This window comes from Dermochelys coriacea, chromosome 4 (assembly GCF_009764565.3).
Source record: "Dermochelys coriacea isolate rDerCor1 chromosome 4, rDerCor1.pri.v4, whole genome shotgun sequence".
NCBI classification, from domain to species: Eukaryota; Metazoa; Chordata; order Testudines; family Dermochelyidae; genus Dermochelys; species Dermochelys coriacea.
The window spans coordinates 33,249,395-33,270,719 of NC_050071.1; the positions used below are offsets into that span (position 1 = coordinate 33,249,395).

A 21,325-nucleotide genomic window follows, 5' to 3' on the forward strand; every position below is an offset into this window, starting at 1 on the left:
TAGAGCATAAGCTTTCATGGGCTACAGCCCACTTCATCGGATGATAGAATGGAACATACAGTAAGAAGATAGATAGATATACATACAGAGAAGGTGGAAGTTGCCATACAAACTGTAAGAGGCTAATTAATTAAGATGAGCTGTTATCAGCAGGAGAAAAAACTTTTGTAGTGATAATCAAGATGGCCCATTTAGTTAGTTGACAAGAAGATGTGAGGATACTTAACTTAAGGAAATAGATTCAATATGTGTAATGACCCAGCCACTCCAAGTCTCTATTCAAACCCAAGTTAATGGTATCTAGTTTGTATATTAATTCAAGCTCAGCAGTTTCTCGTTGGAGTCTGTTTTTGAAGCTTTTCTGTTGCAGAATTGCCACCCTTAAGTCTTTTACTGAGTGGCCAGAGAGGTTGAAGTGTTCTCCTATCGGTTTTTGAATGTTATGATTCCTGATGTCAGATTTGTGTCCATTTATTCTTTTGCGTAGAGACTGTCTGGTTTGGCCAATGTCGTGATCGGCCAAACCTGTGGACGTGGCAGGTAAACAAACCGCTCTGGTGCGCCGGGGCTTTCTCTGAACAAGCGGCGGACCAGCTTTGAGAACCACTGGTGTAGAGAGCTTCTACATCCATAGTGGCCAGGTTGGTGTTTTCTGGAAGATCACCGATGGATTGTAGTTTCCTCAGGAAGTCAGTGGTGTCTCAAAGATAGCTGGGAGTGCTGGTAGCTAGGGCCTGAGGAGAGAGTCCACATAGCCAGACAATCCTGCTGTTAGGGTGCCAATGCCTGACATGATGGGGCATCCAGGATTTCCAGGTTTATGGACCGTGGGTAAGAAAAACAGTTCACACTGTTACTGGAAATACCGGTTAATTTTTTTCTTCACTTTTGCCTATCTGTGCCCCTGTTTGTTCTGGATGAAATCAGATGCCCCAGTGTGAAGGGGTGGCCATTTAGAAATAAACATTAACCAAAGGTTAGCACCCAGAGGTATCTGAACTGTCACATTTAGTTTCTACTCCAAGTAGAGGGGAATAAACACCTAAAAAGGATCAATCCTAGGGCTAGCTGAGCTGCAGTTAGTGCAGGACCTGATTGTGTGGGGGTGGTGCAGGGGGCAAAAGTGGTCTGTATGCCACCTTTATTTCTCCCCTTTCTGACCTGGGGCCTCAGTAGTGGCTTTTCTAACTAATGCCCAACTGCACCAGTCCACCAGGGGCCATTGTTACAGCCAGGGCTAGCTGGAATGAAGCAGTGTTTTAACTTTGCCCACAGCAAGAGAAGGGGAACAAAAGCTGAGCCCTGTGGAACTGCTACAGGAAGTTGGAGTGAAACTTTCTTTGCACTAGGGGAACCCTTATCACATGGGCGACTCCTCCATTTGGGGAGGCTGTGTGCACCCAGACCATGGGCCTGCCCTGAGGCCTTCCCCTTCTCAACTCCTCCCGTCAAGGATCCACCCAGATTCCAACACTGGCCCCATTCAGCACCTTCTCTGAGGCCCCATCCCCGCCCGCTCTTGTGCCTCTTTGCCTGCTCCCTTGGCCCCACCCACTGGCCAACCAACCAGCTGGCTGGCCACTCGCCCCTTGCGCACACCTCTTCACCCTCTCCTGCGACGCCCCCATGTGGGTGGAGTGGGGATGGGAAGAGGTGGAGCCTTGGAGGAAGAGGATGAGCGGGACCTTGGGGCGGAGCGCAGGTGGGGTCATGGCCGAGGCACCCACTCTTTCAGCGATGGTGCACTCCAAAGGCAGCGGGCTGGCAGTCGGGGGAGGCTTAACCTCCCCTGGCCTCTTGTACCTTCTGCCTATACCTTATCAGGCTGTTTAAGTCAGATTTCACTACTACAAACCTGCTCACAAACCCTATGAGAATGGAAATTGTTTTGTATATAGATAGGTAACTGAGGCAGATTGAGATTAAAATGATTTGCCCAAGGTCCCTCTTAAAGTCAGTCACAACCTTCTCCAAATGCTAGAAAGCACTCTCTGACATGCTGTTTGCATTGTGACGCACAATGGAGGATTGCCTGATGGCTCTGTTGGATGATGTCATTACTCCCCTATCTGAGGCAGGCCCAAAGACCTGTTAGGGGATTTGACGAGCTGAGTTTCGGCCTGTGACCAGCAAAATAAACAAAATCAGCTCTCTGCCTGTTGCAGATTTGCAAAGGTAAAAATTGTACATGACTCTTCTATGATCCATAAAAGCAGAAAGGCTGCTATTTGAGCTCTCATCTAGCAACGCAAATCATATTGCCAGTTTGTTTGCCATCCTCCACCCAAATGAGTCACATGGGAATGAGTCAGGATTAAACCAGGTGCTGACATTTATCTATTCTTGGTATCTTTTTATATACAAATACACACCAAAGGAGTGACTGCCTCAGTAATACTGGCAAAAGACCTAGCTTTGAAAATATTTGACAGGCCATTTCAAAGACATGTTGTTGGCAATATTGCTAAGGACGTGTTTTCTGAGAACTTGATGCCGTATGCTACACCCAGCACAGATGTGGTCTCTGGTAGGATATTCTCATAAACAGTGCACTGCTCTCCCAGGTGCAATTCTAAATTAGTCTCATGATGAAACACAGTGTTCACACATGCTTGGAACATCCCAGTGTGCAAAAAATAAAAAGCTAGCCAATACCTGAAAATGGCGGCAAAAAGTGAATTTGCCATCTACAGTACTAGTGCAAATATAGTGTGCTACAGACGTCATGAAAATAACCCTAAAACCCACAACCACTAGAAAATTCTGAGTTTAGGCTAAATCTCCTTCCTATGCTTACCCCCATTGTGTGTGCATGTTCTGCACATTGTTCAGTGACAAGCTTATCGTCTTTCAGTACCCAGGCAAAATGGCATGCATTAGGGCAGGAATGGGCAAACTACAGCCCACGGGCTGGATTGGGCCTGCCAACCGTTTTAAGTCAGCCCTCAAACTCCTGCTGGGGAGCGGGTTTGGGGCTTGCCCCGCTCCGGCGCTCCAGCTGGGGAGCAGGGTCGGGGGCCACTCCATGCGGTTCCCAGAATCAGTGGCATGGCCCTTCTCCGGCTCCTATGTGTAGGGGCAGCCAGGGAGCTCCGTAAGCTGCCCCCACCGCAAGTGCCATCCCCACATCTCAGGACCAGGACTTGATATGTATATTTTGGGACTATCCCGCCCAGTTAGGAACAGGTCTCATCCTACCTCAAACAAATTATCTCTAGTATAGGTGCCTTAGCAGCCTCAGAAATGGGGCAAACTCCAGCATACTCAGTGTAATCCCTCCCCACCTTCCTTTTGGTAGAGTACATCAGTGCATTTTATATATTCTTTCCAATGTTTTCCACAGGAGGAACTGTTTTAACTCTGTTCCCTTGCTCGTTTATTTGCAGTCTGTGCGTCCCTGCAGACCTGAATGCCTTTTCTGCATAGAAGACTAGAGTATGGGTCTGTGAGGGAATTTTTGCCCACAAAATTGAAAAGGCTGTATTATTCCCTCCTTAGTGAGGTAAGACATTGTTAATGCCTGAGGAAGATTTCCATGCTAAATTCAGTTGTATGACTGTGAAGCAAATGTTTGCAACAGGACAAATTTCTTTAGCTTTCATCCGTCCGAGTGTGAGAGCAGTCAACAGGCTGCCCTTATTTAATTATATTATCCTCCACCTGCAATGGTCCCACAGGCCTCTGGAGACAATCCAGGGCCATGTTTATCTTGTTTATCTTTACTTGTAATTTTTTATGATTGATTGAAGTGTAAGGAAATCATAATGTTTAAACGGAAATGTTTTGGCTTTGGAAGTATCTGGGAAAACTGGGTCACTCTGGTTTGGCTGCAGGGGAAAGAATGGGTGAAAAGTATTCCTGTCATGTATACTGCCTAAAACATGAAGGACCTAGTTCTCCTCTCACCTACTTTGGTTTTACATTGGTGTAACTCCAGTGGAACTTGTCCTGGGTGTCACTGGTGTGAGAGAAGAATCGCACTGGTTTCTGTACTGCGAGAATGGAACTGGATGACTCAAGAGATTGGTAAATGGGGAAGGAGTCTTTCATTTTTAAATTATTGCCTTGAATTCAGCTCCAGTCATTAGTGATCAAAAGCCATTGCTTCTCTTGGCATTTTAGTAGTCCATGTGAAATGAGTTTGTTGGTCTTGCTCCAATACCTAATACTCAGGGGTCTACTTGACAATGGCACTAGTATGCATCCTTGGTGGCAGTCTTAGTAGAGAGGCTGAGGATTGGTCATGGAGACAGCATTATCCTCTTTCTCCTATAGGTGGTCTCCAAAGGTGAAGGAACACTGATACAGGGTAGGTAGCCATGTATTAATGTAACGTATTACCTCTGATTAATGACAGCGTTATGCCATGGCAGAATTTGCATACAATCAAAAATTGTGGAGCAGGTCCCTAGGTTACCTACTTAAGTCATGTACCTATTATTCTGATCAACCCAGTTATTTTCAGATGGTGTGGTTTTTGTTGTTTGTTTTGTTTTGTTTTTTAAATCTTCCTCATTATTTGATTCTTTGGGTAACATTTTCCAGTATGGGGTCAGTGGGTGAGCCTGAAAAAATTGTTTTCTTCTTGCATGTGCAAATCCAGAAATTACATGCCAACTGCACATTTGTGTGCACAGCTATCCAAAGTGCATGCACCAATGAAGTGTTTTATATGGATGCACCAATCTTTCTGCAAGTACATCCAGTGTGCCCACCTTTGAAAATGTGCCCATTATAGCTCACTGGATATGCTAACTGTACATCTATTCCTCTCAGAGGTTGTGTTGTCAAAGGGTTTGTGTGGCTTATTGGTGTCAACAAATTGAGAAAGGGTCATGGAAAAGAGGACTTCAATTATGGACACATATTTGTGCATATGGAGTTGTAGTTAGGGAGAAAATAGCTACAGGATAGGTGGCCAAAAAGAGGGATTCTAAATTTTGAGGAGGAATTTCCCCTAATCTTGTTCTTAACTTTGTAAAATGAAAGTCTGCAGTGATTCTAAAATAAAGTTTTTCATGTTATACATCATTCTCTTTATGAGTAGCCTGGAGCAGAGAAATCAGCAGGAATCCCTTTCTAGCTTTCTCAGATTACCTAAATATCATGATACACAATAAGGAAATTATCTTGTATTAAATATAAAAGGGATTTTTAGGAGTTGGAATTTGAGACAATTATAATATAAAACTTTTATTGCCTACCTGTGAGTAAGAATTCCATACTTATTGCTTCCTGGGTGGAGGATTTTTATGCATTATTTAATATTTCTATTACTGTAACACCAAGAGACCCCCAAGTCATAATCAGGGCCCTTTGTACTAGTGCTGTGCAAACACATAGGGAGACATAATCCCTGCCTCAAAAGGCATAGATGATATATGCCTCTCAGATTTTGTGTTTTACTCATCTTTGTTGTGCACTGTGGATAAATTCACCCATGTGCTGAAGGCCAAAATAAGGACTATGAATCATTTGACTCCCACTTTAGCCCTCAAAATAAGGCTCAAGAAGAATTTAAATAGTGCATAGTCCATGGATTGACCATTTGTAGAAGAGAGAATTTCACCCCTTGAGATTAAGCATATGCTCGATTTTCAGCAAGTGCTTCAGTCCCTTTGACTTCAATAGGACTTTGACGTCAGTAGGATTGAAACATGTTTTGAAGCACTGGAACAGGTTGTGGTAGGTTCCCCGGGGTGCCACCTGGAACTGGGGTATCACTGAGCCCTCTGACTGACCAGCCTGGGCTCTCTTTCACACTGTGCTGCTATGACAAGCTCTAGACAATTCCTGGTCTTACACTTCCACCAGCATTTACAGAGGCAGGGGGACACCCAGCTGCAGTTACATGCAGGCTTTGACCAGCCACTGCATAAACCAACAACAGAAAGGCTACAGCCAAGATTACCCACAGCTTTCCAGCCTAGGACCCCAGAGCTATACCGTCCTGCCTGCTCAAAACCCCCACCAGTATGAATTTATTACTTGGTTCGCCTCTCCCTCAATGTGGAGAGGAATATGTACACTTGTGGTAACCAAGCTGAGATTTTTCCCTTGATACTTTACTTAAAGGCATACCGGTTTATGTTAAAATGTAAAACAAATTATTAACTACAAAAAGATAGACTTTAAGTGATTGTAAGTGATAGAAGCAGATCAAAGCAGATTACATAGAAAATAAACAACCACAAACTAAGCATAAGATACTTGAAAGATATGATATGAGTTAGCAAATTCTTACCCTGGCTGATGACACAATCAGACCTTCAGATTCTTAAGGGATGAGCTGCACTTGCTTTGCAGCTTGGGATCCCCACCCCTGTTCCCAGTCCTTTTTCTTTTGGAGCTTCTCTCAGGTGTTGAGTTGTGGGGGAATGAAGAACAACAGATAAAGTCAATCCCTGCCTTATATAACCTTAGCATGTGGCGGGAACCCTTTGTGCCAAAAACAGTTCCCAGCCCAGTCTGTGGAAAAATACAGGTACCCAACATGGAGTCCAGAGTCATGTGGTCTGGTCATATGCCCTTACAGAGTCATAGCAGCCATTACTTGGAGGCTGTCTGGAGTGTTCTCAGGAAGGCTCCCAGATGGGGGATAAGCTTTTCCTAAGGCCTATTGTTTTTCCTAATGGCCCATTACCCTGACTAGGCCTTTCACAACTAGCTATGTAGACTGGAAGCATCTTGCCTAGTGGGTGTCACCCGGGTGTGGCTACATGTGAAGTACAGATACATAGTCAATATTTACAACTTCAGATACAAAAACGATGCGTACAAATAGGATAATCATATTCAGCAAATCATAACTTTTCCAATGACACCTTACATGACCCATCTTGTACAAAATGCCTCATAGTTATATCATAATCATATCATAATAATATCACCATGAAGAATATGGGGTGCAGTGTCACACAGGTTACCTAGAGAGGCTGTTGAATCCCCATCATTGGAGGTTTTTAAGAACACATCAGACAAACACTTGTCTGGGATGATCTAGATATACTTGGTCCTGCCTCAGATTAGGGGACTAGACTAGATGACCTCTCAAGGTCCTTTACAGCTCTACTTTTCTATGATTCTATGTGTTTATGTTTTTTCTGAATATTGATTTTAAACAGTAAGCTTAACAGCATACTACAGTGACAGTGCTTCATGTTTTTCATTTAGAAACAACCCAAACCTATAGAGCTTGCACAGCTTGTATGTCTTTACTCTGGAGTGACTGGACTTGCAGAGTTTAAAGAGCTAGTGAGATTGTGGAGTTTACAAACTCTGGCCCTGCTCCTTCGATAAGCCCTGCTCAGACAGAAGGGTGGCCCCACACGGTGCTCATTGCAGGAATGAGACCTCTGATGACCCCACCAGCAGAGCTTGAACTGCTTTTCTGTATCATAAGCTTTATCTACTACAGAGCACAAAGAGTTCAAGACAGAAACTGTTCCTGTATTAAAACTTTCTACAGAGAAGGCTTTCTCCAAATATATATGTATCATAAATCTGAAATATGTTAGAAAAGGCAGGACATTCAGAATAAAGGTTCGCACAGCAGTCCTTCACATATGTACTACAAAAGGCCTTTCAGTGTATGATCAATAAGCGACTAAGCAGATCATTTACTAAGCTTGGTATTGTTTCTTTAAGGTCCCAATTATTATTTGTTGTTGTTACTTTATATATCATGTATTGAGTGCTCTTGGTATGCTTGGAGCTACCAGAAAGGAAGACGTGGACTCTGCTTAACAACTTACATTATAAAGTGGACAGGCAATGGTGTAAAACCACAATATACCAATGTCCATTTCAAACAAGTAATTTTTTTCTTTTAAATGATCTTAAACCTAGGCTAGAACATAGTTTGCAAAGTTGGTTCAAACATGGTTTTGTCCTGGTTTATACAGCCAAACTGTGCTTTGAACTGGTTTAATAAAACTGTTTGAGCTCTAGTATAAATGAGATCTAAAACTAGTGCCATTAATATAATCTTACTTTCATCTCCATTGTAGATGCAGTATTGCTAACTCTTCTAACTTTTATCACAAGTCTCACAATAGTTGATGTTTAACTTAAAGACCCAGCTTAGGGACCCAAGCAATTATGCAAGAATCACAGCTTTCATTTGTAAAAGAGTACACGTCTAGCCCAAATGGTTGCAGAAAAAATCTTGAAAATGTGACCCAAGTGCAAAGTAAACACTCAAAAAACAGAAGGCAAACAAAAAGAACCCAATGTTTATTATTTTAAAAAAATCTCATGCTTTCTAAGCCAATCTCCTGACACTGGGGGACATGGTTCATGATTTTTGAAAATTAGGTGTAGGTAATTATGGAGACAAGGGCTAAAATTTTCAGAAGTTCTTAAATGACATTTTAAAATGGTTCCTAAATGCCTACCTCACTTCTGAAAATGGAACTTAGGCTCCTAAGTCACATAGGCACATTTGAAAATGTTACCTGATGACTAAATTTTCCATAATGAAAATAGTTTGTTTTTTCTTGTTTGTATTCTATTTCCCCTAAAATACTTGATTTTCAGCAATGGCCTGGGTTTCACCTAATTCTCCAGGTGGGGATGATGAAGACAAACATTGATCAAGTAACTAATTCCAGCTTAAACTGAGTTGGCCTCTCAGCTAGGATTTTAGAATCTGAGGCCAGGTCTACACTACTGCAGTAGATTGGTCTAAGCTACGCTACTTCAGTTACATGAATAAAGTAACTGAAGTCGACGTACCTAGATCCACTTACCACAGTGTCTATACCACACTGTGTTGACAGGAGACGCTTATGCTTCTTGGGGAGGTGGAGTACAGAAATTGATGGGAGAGCACTCTGCCATCAACTTAGTTTGTCTTCACCAGACCTGCTAAATTGATGCCACTGCATTGATTGCAGCATCGCCGATGTAGCTCTGTAGTGAAGACGTACTCTGAGATCCTTCTGGTTTTTAACCCTTTTGCTGTAACCACTGCTCAACAAGATTCTGAATAGGCTAGGTATAAAATCCATACAGAGGATTGATTGTGCATCCATATTTTTTTTCTTTTTACTGATTTTGAAGTTGTAGCGGAAAAACATATAACTGCAAGGAAAGTTTTTGCATGAGTGTTTGGACAAGCATTATGTATTCTTCTACACATGATACCAGTTAAATGGAAATTATGTCAGCAACAGTGTTCACCTCTAAGGAATGTAGTACCAATGGTACTTTTCTGTTTGAAAAAGAAAATATATGGTCATCCTGAAAGAACTGGAAGAAAAGTGTACATTTTGGATCTTTTTCTTTTGTACTGAAGAATGCATAGTGAATTTAAACAGAACCTGGCATAAGCAGAAGAAAATTAAAGATGTTGAATTATAAGATTTTTTAAGGCAAAAAAAAGCCAATAAAAGGAAAGAAAAAGAAAACTATGCAGCGATAAATGCTTGAAGGCTCCAAGAAGCAGACACTGCAGAATTGAGTGGTAGAAAAGACTTACTGAATGGGGCATCTAGTCTAATACATTCCCTCATGCCAATGCAGGATTTTCCCCTACAGTGTATTTTTATAGGGCTAGGTTTTGCCTCATCCACACACACGTGCATGCTGGGAGTGTGGAAAAGAGTAAGGAGCTTCCCCCTTGCTTGGGCTGTGGAAGAAATGTGCAGAATTGCTGTTCTTTATGTTCAGGGAAGCACAGGGGCTGCTCCCTACTATCTCTCTGCAGAAAGCACAGCACCTAAATGAGATAGGAGGGACAAGCAGTAGGTAGATCCATAGCTTTGCGCCTTGCACTCTGGCCATCCTTGTGGAGGGAGCGTGCTGCAGTGTTTAGAAGGGTTTAGTAGGGTACTTGCTCTCCCTGTGTACTGGGGGGACTCTGACAGGGAAAATGTCTCAGGCTGACGAGTGTTGCACACTGCTCTCAGCACAGGGCTTATATACGGGCACAATAGAGCCTGTAGCATCTTGTCCATTCTGGTTTTAAATGACTCTAGCTTCTACCATTTCCCTCAGGGTTGAGTTTTACAGACTGGATCCCACTTGCCTCTCCCATGTTGGGTAGTCCCACTGAAGCCACTGAAGAGGAACTTTCTAAAATGGCTTCCAGAATCTGTTAGCCAGTGGAGAACATGGCAAGGCCACCCACCACAGAAATGGAACTCACCTCTTCACCATAGATTAATGAAAGCGCAGCCCTTTCCATTTGAAAGAACCTAGGTTGAAACTTCTTTACAGCTAGTAGAGATTGTGGTTAATTTGGCACAGCTGATGGCCTTTGCAGGAAAGAGCCAAGGGCTGGGAAGCTTCTGTGAGGGTGGCCACAGGGGACAGTCAGGCACCCACACAGGCTGTACCTGTGCCATGAATAAATAAGAGTAGATCTTTCCTCCCCAGTAGGGGTTTGTGATGTTCCCCTCTGGTGTTCTCCGGACTGGTGATCTGCTAGGCCACTCCAATCCTTGACTCTGGGACCCAGCCTTACCCTGCTGTGCTGTGAGAACCCCCACTCCTGGGCTGTTCACACACAGCTTCTGGCATGTAAACTGCTCCCAGCTACTTGCAAGCGAATGACACTAGCCAGTATCTCTGGTCCCAGACACAACCCTAGGAACCTCCATCTTGCAGTGTCCAATTATGCCCCTGGATGCTGCAAGCTTATATGAGTTTGTCAATTTAACAAAGAAATTGATATGTACCAGGCTTATTCTCCCAAGGGGAACCTCTGACAAGCTTCAAACCAAACAGATTTATTAACTATAAAGATAGATTCTAAGTGATTATTAGTCAAAGCACAAGAAGTCAGATTTGGTCAAATGAAATAAAAGCAAAACGCATTCTAAGCTGATCTAACACTTTCAATGTCCTTATAAACATAGATGCTTCTCACCACAGGCTGTCTGGCCACTCTTTAGCCAGGCTCTCCCTTTTGATCAGTACATCAGTCGCTTGGTGCTGGTGGTGTCTGTAGATGTAGGTGGAAGAGAGAGGAAGAGGATGGCAAATGTCTCTCCTTTTTATTATGTTCTTTCTTCCCTCTTGGCTTTGCCTCCCCATTTAGAGTCAGGTGAGCATTACCTCATCACAGTTCCAAATTGACCAAAGGAAGGGGGGTGACTTCCCCGATTCTTTTGTTGCTGCCTAGGCCAGCGTCTTTTGTTCCTGTGAAGCTGGCCTGGGTTTGTCCCATACCTGCTCTGATGAGGTGTGAACTGCCTTTCTGCTCTTGGAGAGGTTTGTCTGGGTTTGCTTTAAGCCATGAGGATACATTTTCAGCCTCGTAACTAAATCTATGAAATTATAACCCATAACATAACTATAACATCACTATAACAACAATGCTCAGTATATCATGAGTCTTCCAAAGATACCCGACATGACAAACTTTGCATTGGATACCACACAATCATTTTACAAGGATGAACATGAGGGTGCTAGGTGTTCCCCTGAGGTACAACGCATCACAGGGTTGCTGTCACTGTCTTTCACAAGCACAGCATTGATGGAACAAAGAGCTCTCACTCCCAGTGTGGGGTGACAAGTGTGACATTGCACCCCATAATGTTTTATAGAAATATGCTTATGAGTGTAAATATAACATAACTGGAATATATTTTATGCTAGATATGGAATGTAACATATCTTTGCAAAGGTTATGTTCTACTAAATGTATTCATTCTATTCATATGCACATATCATTTTTATATCTGAAGTTATGAGCGTTGGCTCTATGCTTGATTTTAAAGTGTTTGCTATAGAAAGCACCTAAGGCAGATTTGATCAACATAGTGTGAGGGGGTTAGTGACGTAAATGGAAGTATTTGGCTAACAATGGACCTTGGTAGATGCCAATCCACATCTGAACTTTCCTGGGAACGTTCGGGCTAGCATGTGGGCAATGGCTTGGCCCGTAAAGAACTGAGTCATGCATGGACATGTGATTTGCCCATGTGACTCCAAAACTCCACCTTGCAGCTGTGATTCTACACAGGGGGAGAGAGGGGTTTCCATCCCTGAGAGACTATATAAGCCCCTGGAAATTCCTCCCTTTTGTCTTCAGCTGGCTCAAGAGATAGCCTCTCCACCCCAAAGAGATGCCTGAAAGAAACTGGAACAAAGAACAGTAACTACAGGGGTAAGAGTGATTGCTGGACCCAGACTAGGAAGGACTCTAGTCTGTCAAAGAAGCTTATTGGAACATCTCTGAGGGTGAGATTTACCTGCATTTAGTTTCTTACTGTATTAGGCTTAGACTTGCATGTTTTATTTTATTTTGCTTGGTAATTTGTTTTGTTCTGTCTGTTATTACTTGGAACCACTTAAATCCTATTTTTTATATTTTTAATAAAATCACTTTTTACTTATTAATTAACCCAGAGCAAGCAATTAATTCCTGAGGGAGCAAACAGCTGTGCATATCTCTCTATCAGTGTTATAGAGGGTGAACAATTTATGAGTTTACCCTGTAGAAGCTTTATACAGAGTAAAATGGGGTTTGGATCCCATTGGGAACTGGGTATTTGGAGACAGGAGCACTTCTTAAGGTGTTTTCAGTTAAGCCTGTAGTTTTGAGGGGACATGATTCAGACCTGGGTCTGTGTTTGTAGCAGGCTAGCATGTCTGGCACAACCCGGCAGGGCACTGAAGACCCAAGCTGCCAGGGAAAACTGGCTCAGAGGTAGTCCCAGCACATCAGGTGGCAGTTCACAAGAGGGTTTTTGTGACTCAACCCATCACAACAGTCAGAGTTTGTTCACTGCCTAGCACAGGACAGCAGCTGAGTGAGCAGATAATGACATTCCTGGACACCTCCAAGCAGCAGGGACTTGTAGAACAGGACCAATAGCTACTGTGTATTGCTGTGCAAAGATGACAAGCAGTGCAGGAGTTTTTGGCAGACAGGAAGTGTAAGTTACTTTAGCTTTGATCTGCTGTATTGATACCTGGATGGGAAGGGCATAACAGGGAGTGAGGGAAGGGGAAGTGGAAAATCAGACATTTTGTTTGGCCAGAGATATTAGGCCATCCTGACGGGAGATGAGCTAATTTTTTTTAGTTTTATTGGAGTGTTGGGGTTGGAGTCGTCCAGTGTATTGGGAAGAAAAGTGAGTGATGTTTTATTTTGCAGTGAATGATATTGTTCAGTAGTCAGCACTTTTACAATCTGACTGGGGGGTGCTCAAATATGGATTTAGGAGCCTAAGTTTAGGCCCCTGTTTTTGAAAACTTTGACCTAAAAGTACAGTAACCATGAACAAAAATTAAGTGCCTAAAAAAAGCTTTAGGAAAACTTACCTGTGTCAGTTTTTTGAATATTATTGTGGGTGCTGTGGTTTGTTACAATATGTTGTGATAGCTAGAATTGTTTGGCATCTGAGAGCTGGAGGGTGGGCCAGTCCCAAATATCCACAAAGTTGCAGTTGAATCTTTTGTCCCTGCCTTTAGGCAGCCTCCAATTTCATACAGTATGAATAAAGAACTGTACAGCAAATGATAGAAGGGATGGGATTTTTTGGGGCGGGGCTGGGGGGAATGACACATTTCCCAAGCAATGGGATGCAATTGCAATTTGATCAGTGAGCAGACTTTCTCACACACAGCCATACAAGATATTTTTAAAGGAAGACTTTGCATGGAAGTCCTCATTGGTTTGGCTTAATGGTTTTATTCAAAATCTAGTGCTATTTGTGTATTTTTACAGTGTTACTTTTATCTTCCCAGAGAACAGAATAATAAATCCTTTACAATTATTGTTGGTGCTGAGCATCATGCTTGATTAAATCTTAGCAGACAGCTCTGCCCATAGTGATCTCTTCCTATCCCCCCCCCCGCCCCTGTGCAACATTAAATCAATAAAGCCACAAGAAATAACTCAAATTACTTAAGTAAGACGGTACTTTCCATTTTAGTTTACCTCAGGCAATTTAAACAGGCCCCCTTGAAACAGTGACAAGAAGAGTTATAGGAGCTTATCCGCACCAGACACCAATTACAATTTGAGAAGTAAATGCCATAATTAACAAGACATTTACTTTAATCTAAATCAACTCAAATATGTGGCTGGATAAAGAAAAAAAGGTAAAGGTAAACTCCATAATTATAATAAATCGGTGCACTGTACCTTTGAGGGATCTTCTTTTATTCTGCAATCAACTTTCAAGTGTTTCACTCAAGCCCCCCCCCCACCACATTCACTGCCTCTCTCCGTTATAGCCCACAATCACTCTGACCGACTCCTCCAGTTTTGTGTGTGCATGCTAAGTGTATTGAGAGTAAGGCTGTGTGAATAACTGAATATTTGGTTTAGGTGAAGGTCTGAAAAATTAAAAAAAAGTTTTGGGTCAGCCTGAAACTGAAATGTTTCAAAATTTTTGGCAGACTAAAATGTTGAGGGAAAAAAATTAATTTTGGGACAACAAAAACAGTTTGGTCGACCTGAAAGTAAACATTTTGTTTTGATTTTGTGGTTTTTAAAATGTTTTAAATAAAATGGAGGGAAATTCTGAAACAAAATCTTCTTCCAAAGTGAAATGTCAAAACATTGCATATCAGAAATGCCAAAACGAATGGGTTTGACATTTCTGAATTTTTTTTTCCTTTTTCTTTTTTCTGACTGAAACACTTTACCATAATTGACCCAAATTTGTAAATTGTTTTGGTTGACACAAATTTGCATTTTCTGGGGGTGGGGGTGGGGAAAGGGTTTCCACAACAAATTTCACCTAGCTTTTGTTAAGAGTGCAAGGGGGCCAACATGGAGGTTATCACACCCAGATTTTCACACACAAGCGCTCAGCATTGGCAATTTTACCATTGATTTCAACTGGAACAGAATTAGACCATCCTAAGTGCTTGTGAAAATCTCACCCCAGATTTCTCTAGTACGGAAGTTCTCAAACTGGAGGGATGAGCCCCCTTGGGGACCTCTGGGGTGGTGTGAGAAGCTGGGGCGGGGGAAGTACTGTGCACATTTTACCTACAGCCATGAATAACTAGGAAAGCTAATTCCTCCAGACATATCAGGTCCTCAGATGGTGCTGTGGATTTCATGGATTTCTGTTAAGCTTGCATGATATTACACAAAGTCACTGCCATCTGTACATTAATCTGTTTGCTACGACGCAGTGCACATTTAATTGTAAGCATCGAACACAAGTGCAGTTTTGCTTTTACTCTTATTACAATGGATTGTTGGCTCAGTTTGAATCAATGTCTTACCGTTTTTAATATTTAGTCAGAGTCGCATGTTGATTTTTTTTTATCAGTATATGTACTTGTATGGGGCGGGGGCATGACTATTACAGACACAAAGAAGAGGGGTGTGATCAAATAAGTTTGAGAACCACTGCTCTAGTATAACTGGACCTTCAAAGAGGCATCATTTCTCTCAGATACATAAAAAGCATATATTTGTATACTTTGCTTTACATTACAATCAAGTGAATAAAGACATGTGCCTTCTACTTTTGCTTGAATATGTTTAAATAACTGCCTAATGCATTTATTCTTTGGAGAGAGCCCTATTTATATAAACCTCTGCTTAGGCCATATTTTTGCCATCTGCGATAGTCTTTTAGAATATGTGTTGATGATAAACCATCTTGAATTGTCTGATGCTCTTGCTAACAAAGATAAGTGAGAAAAATCAATTTTTGTTTTTTTTTAAAAAAAGAGAGACAGCATTATCCTCTTTTAATTTACAAAGGCATTTGCCAGAATCAGACAAGTATGAAAAGGTAAAGAGAAGGGACTGTTAAAAATGGAGCTTTATGAGTATAAGATGAATGTGTCAAGGTTAAAGCAGTCCACTAATCCCAGGGTTGGAAAGAAAAACTGCAGTTAATAAAGTCTGTCCATGCAGTTTTATTCATTTCCATGCACTTCACTGAAGGAAGAAGAGCAGTCTGGAGACCAATTACAAAGCACTCGTCTGATTTGTTTAATCCCTTTATTTCCTTTTTTGATCAAAATAACAATCTTCCCCCCACCCCCGCAGAAAAAAATACCAAACTTGTGTACAACATATTGGGTTTGGGTACAAACCTGTTTCAGACCATAACATTGTATAACATTAAAAAGCCTTCTCACTCTTTGACTCTCGTATCTTGTGGAACACACTTGAGTCAGGCTTTTCAAAATCTCAGCACCCACAGCTGTGAATGAACTTTCAAAAAAGCTCAACATCTGTAGCTTTTTTGAAAGTCCAGTCTTTTGTTTTGATGGGTTAATATTGGAGCAGAAATCCTTAGAAAATCTGGCCATCAGAACCATATTTAGAGCTCTCAGGCACAGTTCTCATTGAATTCAGTGTCATTGAAGCCAATGCAACATGCATGCACGTAGCTGAGGGCAGAACTGAGCAAATAATATACTTCTAATAATTCAGAGCAAACGTAAATAGAAGATCCCAGCATACTGAGGTGGGGTGGTTTTTAAATATCATAAGCCAAATTCCACGTATGGCTTCTGACACACAACTTCAATTGTGGGCAATGGGAATTCTGTGTGAGTAGCTGAGGGCAGAATTGGACCCTTTAACTGGTCTTAAGGAGTTAATCATCTGCTTGGGTGAAGACAAGAGGCATCCAGGTTCCTCAGGTAAAGAAATATCAGAAAGGAAAGCATTCATTATTACAGGTTTCAATGTAGAAAATAGAGTCAACTGTGAGATGATGGACAAACCAGTAATATCGTGCCTGAGGATTCAGCAGAGATTGTGCTATATTGTTTGAAGGCTTTGGACAATATTGCCCAAACAAAGAAACTCTTTTAATCCAAGGGCAATAGTTTACTGCTATGGCCCTCAAACCCAGTCAATATTTATTTTATTAACCTGGTGGATGGATTTAGTTTAGAGTCTGTTTGTGGTTTGTTTGAAGCAGTTTGTACTTGGAATTTCTGTGAGATGTAAACAACATGGAGAGTCACAGCAACAGTGGACTATTGTGTTGAACTATTGCCTTTTGTACAGAGACTGCTGATCACTTGGTTTGGTTTTGAGGGCATCAGCATATGCTGCTTTTCCTGACACAACCTCAAGCATTCAAAAATCAAAAAGATTAATAAATATTTATAAATAGGTGTTGGGAAAAATATTTTCCTCACAAGTGCTTGCTGGCTTTGCAGTGCATTTTTTTCCCTTTGCTAATATTGTTGGACATACAGAAATATGTGAACAATATCATTATTAGCAAACTTCAATTATGTGCAATGCAGCTGCACTTAATTTTGTTAAGCATGTGATAATACAGCATTTCTTGACATATGCAGATTTTCTTTATTGTAAATGAAGCTGTTAGGAATCTGTTTTCATTGTTTGGAATGTTAGGGTTTTGTCTATGTTTTGGATTATTCAGAATCATCATAGTTGTTTCTTTACGAAAGATGTTTATTTACAAAAATAGCTCCATGTGCTTAACTACATTCAGCATATATTTGCAACTATAAGGAGCTGTTGTCTCTTTAAGAAGCTATCTTGCAAGCCTGGGAGATCCTGTATGGGAATTTTCATGGGCTTGAACACCCACCTAGTGGGAAGCCTGACAAACCATGTGACTGCTTCTTCACGGACTTAAAATGTATCCTTTCTCTCCGGTCAGGATGGAAAAGGAAAAATTTCTTGAGCCGCGTGACTTACATCCCTATGAGTGGTAATATTCACCAAGGAAAGGATATATTAAGAGCAGCCAATTTTTGAGACATCAAGGTACAATGAGCAGACATCAGGATATACTGGTACTGTCCTGATTTGAAGGGACTTTTTTGGTGTACTAATCCATTTTATTGAAACAATTATTTTGTCTTTTTCATTAAAATCTTGGGACATCTGCAGTGTAGCCAACCGCAAGCATTCCAAAATCGTGAACCAGGCCTCAATGTAATCATGAGATTGGCATTAAAATAATGCAATTTTAAAAATAATAAACTTTGAGCTGCCTTCTGGTATTTGAGCCTTTAAGATTCACATTCTCAAGTTTCCTTTGCAACTGTGAGGGCTAGAAACATCTTTTTAACTGAAAGCCTCAAATCTCACAAAATAACTAGATTCCAGGAGCTGGGACTTTAAAAAACAACCCATCAAATACCATAAGACTTGTGATTAAAATTGCAGTTGGCAACACTGTATCTGGTCAGTCTGGTCTTTTCCATTAGTGCTGCAGTGTATGCTTCATACAGTGTCACTGCTCTCCCCTGCCCCAACTGCTTCTGAGCTGATCAGCAAGGGAATGAAAGCCACCTCCACTCTTGGCAACCGTAGAAAGATGCAAAGAGGAGAGCTGAAGCAGCAGTGGGTTCTCAGCTCATCAGGAAGGAGATCTTCAGGCCTATGGCCAGCAAAGTGGTGGTGGGAGAAAAACAGAAAGGGGAGTATGAGAGAGTTGGTGGGGAGGAATTGGGTTAGAGAAGAGAACAGGAGATGTGAAAGAATAATAGGTAGAGTCCTGATGCTAAGTGAGGACTGGAGACCAAGATGGGATATTGCCCTGAAAGATATAATAAGGGGAGAAGAGTTCTGGAGGGGAAAAGAGGGAGACGGAGAAAGAGAGGAAACAAAAAACCAGAAATAGCAGGATGATGACAAAGATACAGACAGAAGAAGTGAAACAAGAAGTAAAAGTTGCTTGGTGTTGGAGGGTAGAAGGAAGGCTATAACTGTGGAAAAGCAATAAAGAATAAGACAGGAGGGGGAACAAGGTAAAAGTTTACACTATGTGTGAGGGAGAGACTGGAGAAAATACCAGTGCCACAGTTGGATAAAAATACTAAATAGCAGGTGACAGGGGAGGGGAGTAGACTGGGATGAGAGAAAATAGCAAAACATTTTGAAAACATGGTTACCCTATTGTATATCAAGGTCACAGGTCAGATCTAAGGGTAATTCTCTCTCCAAGGGCATGTCCTTCATCTCTTTGTAATAATCTAGTAGGGGTTTGCATTGAACCTTTCATATATTCTGAATCCCCACACTGTACATGTGGCATCTCCTTGGAGATTGCTGTCAGTATCCTTTGGATATGGATTACAGTCTACAAGAGGTGCATGGGGAGTATGTACCACGTGTGATGGACATTGAATAACCCACATGATCTGTGCTGACAAGGGTGCACCAAGGATCAACTGTTTAAGTAGGGTCTCCACCACTTGGCATCATGAAAAGTGTTGTGATCGATGCCACCCGGTTGAGGCCTTTACTAGTTTTAACTTTCTTTCCAGTAAGCAGTGCTAAGCACCACTGCCCGGAACTGTGGTGTCCACAAAGTTTCCATGTACAGCCATGATGTGAATGGCAACACCCAAATGTTTGCAGTTCTTTAGCTGTCAGAGTGAGTTTAGAGGTTAATATTGTCTGGGGGCCAATTCAATAGCAAATGTTTGCAGAATAATGCTTCACTGTTTCAAAGGCACTTCAGCTGTGGTGCAAAAAGCTCCCATGCGGTTTCTTTTTCGCTCCTACTCCATATAGATACTAATTGTGAACAACACAGATCTGCCAAACTGTGATGTGCCTCTTTAGAAGTTATAGGAGCTCAGCATTTAGGTAGTACCATGCTAGATGTGTTAAAAATGCTGTCTGTCCTCCCTGTAGTACCCATGCACCTCACAGTCATACATGGATTTTATACTCACAACACCTTTGTGAAGCAGGAAAGTATTAACTTCCATTTTACAGAAAGGAACCTGAGGCACATGATAGATTAAATGACTTGCCTATAGACAGACTCCCTGTGTGAGAGAAATGAACTCAGGTCTCTTAAATCCCAATCCAGTGTCCTGTCTGCTAGACCATCTTCTGATCCCATGCTGCATTTAGAGTAGATAAGAACAATGGGCCAAATTCATCCCTTTTGTAACAGTTGTGACCATTGGTATGGTGAAGTTACAACAGAGATGAATTTGGCTCTGGGACTTTATACATATCCTCTTATATTTCTTCTTTATCCTCCAGCTTCTTATTCCGCTTTCCTCTGCTCCCCAGAGTTTAGTTCTCTTGCACAGTTCTATTTGCTTGACTGATGCATTGCTACAGATTTTCTCAGAGAAGCACCCTGCATAAGACAGCTGTGATTCAAATTGCCCAAGTGAACCAACTCTAACAGCTATAAGCAATATGTAACAGTCCTGAGCCACTCTTTCCTACAATGTTTGCTGTGGTCACTGGAGTGGTAAACCATACCAGGCATGATTTTTCCCTCTGGTACATAGATTGGCCAGCAGACTTTGTGCTGGGCTAATCGCTGCGGTCAGTCATGGGTCATACAGTGCCTGCTCACAGAGGAAACACCACAATGGACTGTAACATTAAGCCCAGGCGCTGGCTATGTGATTATACAGTGTGCCATTCTGGACAATGCACTAGAGCAGTTTTGTTATTCATTACCAACTCCTCTGAGAACTGTCTTTTTTCCCCATCTTGCTTCTGGTGATTGTTTTAAAAATCATTAATTACAGTAAAAATTTGCTTTATTTCTCAACAGTCTCGACAATGAGGCATTTTGGATGACATAGTCCCATTTCACAAACAGTACACACACACCCCTCCTCCTCCTCACAGATATTGATCCCCCTCATCTTACATGTACTACATTTCACACTCACTCCATCTCTTGTCGACTACATACATCCACTCTCTGTTCTCTTCTCAGACTCCCACACACATTCTCTCTCACACACCTCTTCTCTTTCACAATCACCCCACAGAGTCTCCCTCCCACATGCCTCTTTTTCTGACCTGCAAAAACACACCCAGCACCAAGTTCCTTTCTTCCTGGATGGAGTTGTAAGAGGACTTTAATTCTGACTGTCCTTGCATTCATACATGGAAGCACTTTTCCAATGGGTTTGAGCTAAGAGTCAAGAAATGATATGAGTCAGTGGTTGGGAAAATAGTAATAATATGTTTTAAAAAACATGCAAGATATTTTCTTCTGGACATAGTTATTTCAGTAATTTTATATCACCTAATTATCTAGCATTTATAAAATGTATAAGGCAGGCTGTTGTCTCCCACTGTGGATCACCCAGGGTGTTCTCTTGTGAACATGTCAGGATTGCCCATTCATCAGGTTTTCCCCCCAACCTAATGGACAGGAAAGGTTGAAACAAAGATGACTTTAGTTCTGATGTCTCTGTTTTTTATTTTTATTTATTTATTTTTTTGCTTAGGACTGAAATGAGGGGATAGAGTATTTTTTTTAAAGTTATTTGAATGCAAGCTCCTGTTTAAACAGGATACATTTCATGCTGCCAAGAGGACTCTGACAGAATTAAACATAAAGATCTTAATTGAAAAGGAAACGTGATTTCATATCTTGACATGGGCTTAATTATCTTATTTATTTTT

The 21,325-nt window shown here is 41.6% G+C and overlaps 1 long non-coding RNA gene across 1 annotated transcript in view; it reads left to right on the plus strand.

The window, feature by feature from the left end:
• Positions 1-21,325, plus strand: part of LOC122459993 — a 175,381-nt gene that overhangs the window by 105,381 nt on the left and 48,675 nt on the right. The window contains exon 3 of the long non-coding RNA XR_006280998.1: positions 3,387-3,502. This is a non-coding gene — a long non-coding RNA (uncharacterized LOC122459993). The remainder of the gene's footprint in view (positions 1-3,386; positions 3,503-21,325) is intronic.